This window comes from Nomascus leucogenys, chromosome 9, assembly GCF_006542625.1.
Source record: "Nomascus leucogenys isolate Asia chromosome 9, Asia_NLE_v1, whole genome shotgun sequence".
Classification (NCBI taxonomy): Eukaryota; Metazoa; Chordata; class Mammalia; order Primates; family Hylobatidae; genus Nomascus; species Nomascus leucogenys.
The window spans coordinates 38,665,875-38,673,270 of NC_044389.1; the positions used below are offsets into that span (position 1 = coordinate 38,665,875).

The following is a 7,396-nucleotide window of genomic DNA, read 5'->3' on the forward strand; positions in this document are numbered from 1 at the left end:
AACAATTGTGAATATATGTGTATAAATTAGGCTATGTGAAAAAATTGCATAGGTAATAATGAAAAGGCATATTACTTTTTATGTGAGTACAATGTTCCAGGCACTGTCATAAGTGCTTTTCACACTTTTTATTGAACCTTCTAATGTAAAAATCTAAAAGTCATAAAAATATTATTCCTATTAACCAGGTGAAGATTCAGAGGCATAGAAATATCAACTAATTTATTTCCTCTTAATCACATAACTAAGAAAAGGTAGAAAAGTGATTAAAACTCAGTCTGGCTCCAGAACCTAAACTCTCAACCACTTACTATTTATCTATCGATTTGGATAGAAATGCTAAGGCCACCATTTTAATAAAAATCTTTAAAAGAATATTAAGTTTAAGATTCATGTTTTAATTTATGCAGTTGATACTTATATAAAGAATCATACAAAACCACTAATTTGACATGGACAAAAGTAATAATAAAGCCAAAGTTTCTGGAATAATTGAACACAAAATAAAGAGGTCAAGGTCTTAAAGTCTGGATAAGGTAAACAGCAGTTGGTCAAGCAATTATTAAAATATACAGATGTGGGGAAAAGGGGGATATGAAGAGAATGTATTCTTTCAAATTCAAGATTTCCATTATTTGCCTCTTTTCAGAATCACTTTAACTGTACCCTGTGGGTTTACCATTTCCTAAATCACCTCAGAACCTTTAACGTTAAAAGATAGCAAGATAAAAATCACCCATTGTGAATAACAAAAAGCTAAAAAAAAAAAAAAAGGCAATTAAAAAAGATGAGTAGATAACATAAGGCAATTTATTTTTATTTTTTGTTTGTTTTTAGAATTCACCACAGGATTTTATTAGGAGACCAATTTTTTTTCTTAATTATTATTATACTTTAAGTTTTAGGGTACGTGTGCACAATGTGCAGGTTTGTTACATATGTATACATGTGCCATGTTGGTGTGCCGCACCCATTAACTCATCATTTAGCATTAGGTATATCTCCTAATGCTATCCCTCCCCCCTCCCCAAACCTCACAACAGTCCCCGGAGTGTGATGTTCCCCTTCCTGTGTCCATGTGTTCTCATTGTTCAATTGCCACCTATGAGTGAGAACATGCGGTGTTTGGTTTTTTGTCCTTGCAATAGTTTGCTGAGAATGATGATTTCCAGTTTCATCCATGTCCCTACAAAGGACATGAACTCATCATTTTTGATGGCTGCATAGTATTCCATGGTGTATATGTGCCACATTTTCTTAATCCAGTCTATCGTTGTTGGACATTTGGCTTGGTTCCAAGTCTTTGCTATTGTAAAGAGTGCCGCAATAAACATACGTGTGCATGTGTCTTTATAGCAGCATGATTTATAACCCTTTGGGTATATACTCAGTAACGGGATGGCTGGGTCAAATGGTACTTCTAGTTCTAGATCCCTGAGGAATTGCCACACTGACTTCCACAATGGTTGAACTAGTTTACAGTCCCACCAACAGTGTAAAAGTGTTCCTATTTCTCCACATCCTCTCCAGCACCTGTTGTTTCCTGACTTTTTGATGATGGCCATTCTAACTGGTGTGAGATGGTATCTCATTGTGGTTTTGATTTGCATTTCTCTGATGGGCAGTGATGATGAACATTTTTTCATGTGTTTTTTGGCTGCATAAATGTCTTCTTTTGAGAAGTGTCTGTTCATATCCTTCGCCCACTTTTTGATGGGGTTGTTTGTTTTTGTCTTGTAAATTTGTTTGAGTTCATTGTAGATTCTGGATATTAGCCCTTTGTCAGATGAGTAGGTTGCAAAAATTTTATCCCATTTTGTAGGTTGCCTATTCACTCTGATGGTAGTTTCTTTTGCTGTGCAGAAGCTCTTTAGTTTAATTAGATCCCATTTGTCAATTTTGGCGTTTGTTGCCATTGCTTTTGGTGTTTTAGACATGAAGCCCTGCCCATGCCTATGTCCTGAATGGTATTGCCTAGGTTTTCTTCTAGGGTTTTTATGGTTTTAGGCCTAACATGTAAGTCTTTAATCCATCTTGAATTAATTTTTGTATAAGGTGTAAGGAAGGGATCCAGTTTCAGCTTTCTACATATGGCTAGCCAGTTTTCCCAGCACCATTTATTAAATAGGGAATGCTTTCCCCATTTCTTGTTTTTGTCAGGTTTGTCAAAGATCAGATAGTTGTAGATATGCGGCATTATTTCTGAGGGCTCTGTTCTGTTCCATTGATCTGTATCTCTGTTGTGGTACCAGTACCATGCTGTTTTGGTTACTGTAGCCTTGTAGTATATTTTGAAGTCAGATTGCGTGATGCCTCTGGCTTTGTTCTTTTGGCTTAGGATTGACTTGGTGATGCAGGCTCTTTTTTGGTTCCATATGAACTTCAAAGTCGTTTTTTCCAATTCTGTGAAGGAAGTCATTGGTAGCTTGATGGGGATGGCACTGAATCTATAAATTACCTAGGGCAGTATGGCCATTTTCACGATATTGATTCTTCCAACCCATGAGCATGGAATGTTCTTCCATTAGTTTGTATCCTCAGTGCAATGGATAAGCCTCGCCCTGGGAAAATCACCTTTGTGATCATGGTATCTCCCCTGCCAGGTAAGTATAACATAAGGCAATTTTCTTATCCCCTGATAATAAATCAATAAATGATGTAATTTTAGAAATGTTATCTGTAAAATGTAAATTAGTTTTGGCTCCTGCTTTTGAGTACACTATACGAATTCATAGCCAACCCATACTCACTACAGCTACTGGAAAAAAGATGAATTACAAAAATTATAAAAATCATATTTTAAAGTCAACAACATTGTCTAGAAGAAATATTAGATGAACCAAATTCCAGAAATGAAAAAACCCTATTTTATGCAAACTAATTATATCCATCGAATAGTTTTCCTGGGCATGTTTGCTGATTTTAATGCTGTGCAGATGGTGGTTAAGTTAGGTTTAAAACTAGAGCTTAATGTTTATTTTTTTAAGAAAATGAAATAACATCTTCTGCTGTCTCACTATGGTTAGGAAACAAAGAACAGTTGTGATAAAGATATGCCTTTAACTCAATGTAGGTCCCGACTTCCAGATTTTGCCAGGTTTGAAGTTATCTGGGATAGTTGCCTGGGCTGTGAGGCTGAAGAGATGGGCTGCAAACTGAACGTGCAGATATTATGATCACAGCTGGGTATTCCACAGTCTTTAATTTCTGTGAATACAGAGATCTGACAGGTTTTCAATCAGAAGCCTGGGCTGGCCATACACTAAGAACAGAAGTGCACCTCAAAAAGATTTAGTTTTACTGAAATACAACCCAGTTTCAATCTAGAGTAATTTCTAAAAGGACTAAAGTGGCCATTCCCTCAACTAAATGTGAAAAAGGCAAACCTTCTCCAATAGGAAGTTTTATCATCTGAAGCCCCTGCAATTCGTAGGTTTGTTTTCTCTGTTTTGTTTCTTTTTGCATACTGCTAGAATATTAACCCAAATTACAAAACATAAAAATAAAGCAGCAGAATGTGACCTACCATCAATAGAAAAGGCAGACAGAAGTAGAGCCTCATTTGATCTAGATATTAGACATAGCAGACAAAGACTTCAAAATAACTATTATTAATATGTTTAAGAAGGCCAGACATGGTGGCAAGCAAGCCTGTAATTCCAGCAATTTTGGAGGCTTAGGTGGAAGGGTCACTTGAAGCCAGGGTTTCAGGCCAGCCTGGGCAATACAGTGAGATACCATCTCTGGAAACAAAAATTTTTAAGTATTTTTTATATTTTTATATTTTTTGAATATAAAAAATGTTGGGAAGCCAAGGCAGGTGTCATGAGATCGAGACCATCCTGGCCAACATGGTGAAACCTCATCTCTACTAAAAATACAAAAAAATTAGCTGGGCATGGTGGCACGTGCCTCTAGTCCCAGCTACTCAAGAGGCTGAGGCAGGAGAATCACTTGAACCCAGAAGGCTGAGGTTGCAGTGAGCCAAGATCGTGCCACTGCACTCCAGCCTGGTGACACAGCAAGACTCCATCTAAATATATGTATATATATATATATCCATCTAAATATATAATATATATATATATAAACTTTAGAAAAATAGGGAAGATCAATGAGGAAAATTAACAAAAAATAATGGATAATCTTTTTCAATAATTGAAATAGGTAGTGTAGCAGGGCTTTTTTCTCTTCATGCTCAGCCATAGCTCCAGGTATTCAGAACACCTGCTCAACTGCATCAGCAGCCAGAGCCACCCCATTCTTCCTGTGCAAAGACAATGGTGTAACAGAACCCTCTCTACTCCTTTCTCAGGAAAGCTTTCAGGCAGTCAGAGAACCCACTTGCCTAGATCAGAATTCTGAACCGTCTCAACATTCCTGTGCAGAGACGATGGTGAAGTGGGGCCCTTTCTACTCCATGTGCTGGCAGATCTCCAGGCAGTTAGAGCACTTGTCACCTGAATCAGCAGCGTGAATTGCCCACCTTTCCTATTTGGAGACCATTGTGGAGCAGGGCCCTCTATGCTCCATGCCTAGGCACATCTCCAGGTGTGCAGAGTACCTGCTTGCCTGGATCATCAGCCTGAGCTACCTCACTGTTCCTCCACAGAGTCCATGGTGCACAGGGGCCCTCTCCATTCCATGCTCAAGTATATCTCCACGCATCCTGAGCACCTATTTACCTGGATTAGCAGGCTTAGTAATCGTACCCTTCCTGTGTAGAGACCATGGTGCAGTGATACTGTCTACACTTTATTCCCAGGCAGCTCTCCAGGCATCTTGAACTTGAAGCCAATGAAAAGTTGAAGCTCCATGTTTACACACACGACTGGGTATTTTGTGGCCACCCACTGGATTCTCTTTCAGTGCTGGTGCTTGTGCCTACCATCTGGTGACCTATAGGCAGGCTTGCCTCATTTAGCCCCTCCCATCTTGGTTCCCATCTAGGGACTGAATAGGGAGCTCAGACCACTGTGCACTCCACAGATCAGCCCATTGCCTGAGGCAACAGAAATTCTCCCAGTAAACAAAGATTAAGTATATATCTATCTATTTTGGCCACAGCTGGCTCTTACCCATAAATGCCATCTACTGGCTTGTAGGTTGAATACACAGCCCGATATAAAACTTGCCAACAAAAGTTTATAGGGCTATAGAAACAAAGCCAAAAGACTTTACCCAACATCCTCTACAGTCACATACCCTAGGGAGGGGGGAAATGGAAAGGAGTAATATAACCAATAATATTATATGAAAAGAAAGAAAGAAAATAAATCCCATTCACACAAAAATAATGACAATATTAGAAGTGCCAAAATCTAAATAAAAGAAGAAACCACTGCAAGAGTTCTGGTACCACGAGAAATCTGAACATTTTGACAGCACCAAAGGGTCACATTAGCTCGCCATCAATGCTACCTAACCAAACTGAAAACTCAGAAATGATGAAATGACAGGTAAGGAATTCAAAGCATAGATTGCAAGGAAGCTGAATGAGATCCAAGAAAAGTTTGAAAATAAAAACAAGGAAACTTCTAAAGCAATTCAAGAAATGAAGTAAGATATAAATATTTTACAAAGAAATCAATCAGAGCTTCTGGAATTAAAAAACTAACAAGAAATTTTAAAATACACTTGAAAGCTTTTTCAATAGACTAGATCAAGCAGGGGAAATAATTTCAAAGCTCAAATACTGGTCTTTTGAGCTAACTCAGTCAGTCAGAAATAAGAAAAACAATTCCAAAAAATAAAGAAGTCTTCAAGAAATATTGAATTATGTAACGTGATCAAGCCTATGAATTATTGACATTTGTAAGAGAGAAGGAGAAAACATAACCTGAAAAATAAATTTGATTAAGTAATTCAATAAAATTTTCCTAATCTTGCTAGAGAAGTAGACATTCAGATATAAGAAATCCAGAGAACACCTGTAAGATAATATAGAAAATGAACATCAACAAAGCATATAGTCACCAGACTATTCAAAGTCAATACTAAAGAAAAAATCTTACAGACAGCTAGAGAGAAAGGTCAGATCACACAAAAAGGGAGCCCAGTAAGATTAACGGTGGTCTTCCTAGTAAAAATTTTACAAGCCAGAGCAGAATAATGACCAATTTTCAGCATTCTTATAGAAAAGAAATTCTAACCAAGGATTTGATATCCAATCAAACTAAGCTTCATAAGCAAAGGAGAAATAAAATCTTTTTAAGAAAAGCAAGAACTAAGGGAAGTTATTAGCACTGGAACAGCCTTGCAAGAGATGCTTAGGGAAGCTCTAACCATGGAAATAAAAGAACGATATCTGCTACCACAAAACACACTTAAGTACACAGCCCACAGACCCCATAGAGCAACCACACAATAGAAACTAAAAATCAACCATCTAACAACTTCACAATAGAATCAAAAACCTCACATGTCAATATTAACCTTGAATGAAATGGTCTAAATACCCCACTTAAAAGGCACAGAGTAGCAAGTTATATATATATATAGAAAATGAACATCAACAAAGCATATAGTCACCAGACTATTCAGTCAATACTAAAGAAAAAAATATATATATACATATATAAGTAAAAATTTATATATATACAATTATATATACATATAATTTTGTATACATGTGTATAATCTGCTGTCTTCAAGAAACACACCTCAGATATAACATCTATAGGCTCAAAGTAAAGGGATGGAGAAATATCCATAACACAAACAGAAAACAAAAAAGAGCAGTGGTTACTATTCTTAAATCAAATAAAACATAACTTAATCCAAACACCACAAAAAGATAAGAACAAACTAACCCCAAAGCAAGCAGAAGAAAATAAACAACTAAAATCGTAGCAGAACTGAGTGAAATTGAGATCCAAAAATCCATACACAGAATCAATAAAACCAAAAATAGGTTTTTGAAAAAATAAACAATAGACCCCAAGCTAGATTACCAAATAAAAAAGAAATAAAATCCAAATAAACACAATTAGAAATTACACAGGCGATATTACAACTGATCTCACAGAAATATAAAAGATTCTCGAAGAAAATTATGAAAAATTTCCATGCACACAAACTAGAAAATCTAGAGAAAATGGATAAATTCCTGAACCACAACCTCTCAAGACCTCTCAAGATTGAATCAGGAAGAAATTGAAATCTTGAACAGAATAATATCAAGTTCTGAAATTGAATCCATAATAAAAAACCTACAAATCAAAAATCCCTGAACCAGATGAATTCACAGACAAGTTATATCAAAAGTATGAAGAAGAGCTGTTATCAATTATATTGAAACTATTCAAAAAAAATTAAAGAGTGCCTCCTCCCTAACTTATTCTATAAAGCCAGCATCACCTTGATATCTAAATCTGGCAAAGAACAACAAAAGAAC

The 7,396-nt window shown here is 36.4% G+C and overlaps 1 pseudogene; it reads right to left on the bottom strand.

Annotated features, from left to right (window-relative positions):
* Nucleotides 1-2,460: 2,460 nt before the first annotated feature.
* On the bottom strand, nucleotides 2,461-2,611 carry LOC115836834 (annotated as a pseudogene).
* Nucleotides 2,612-7,396: the final 4,785 nt, after the last annotated feature.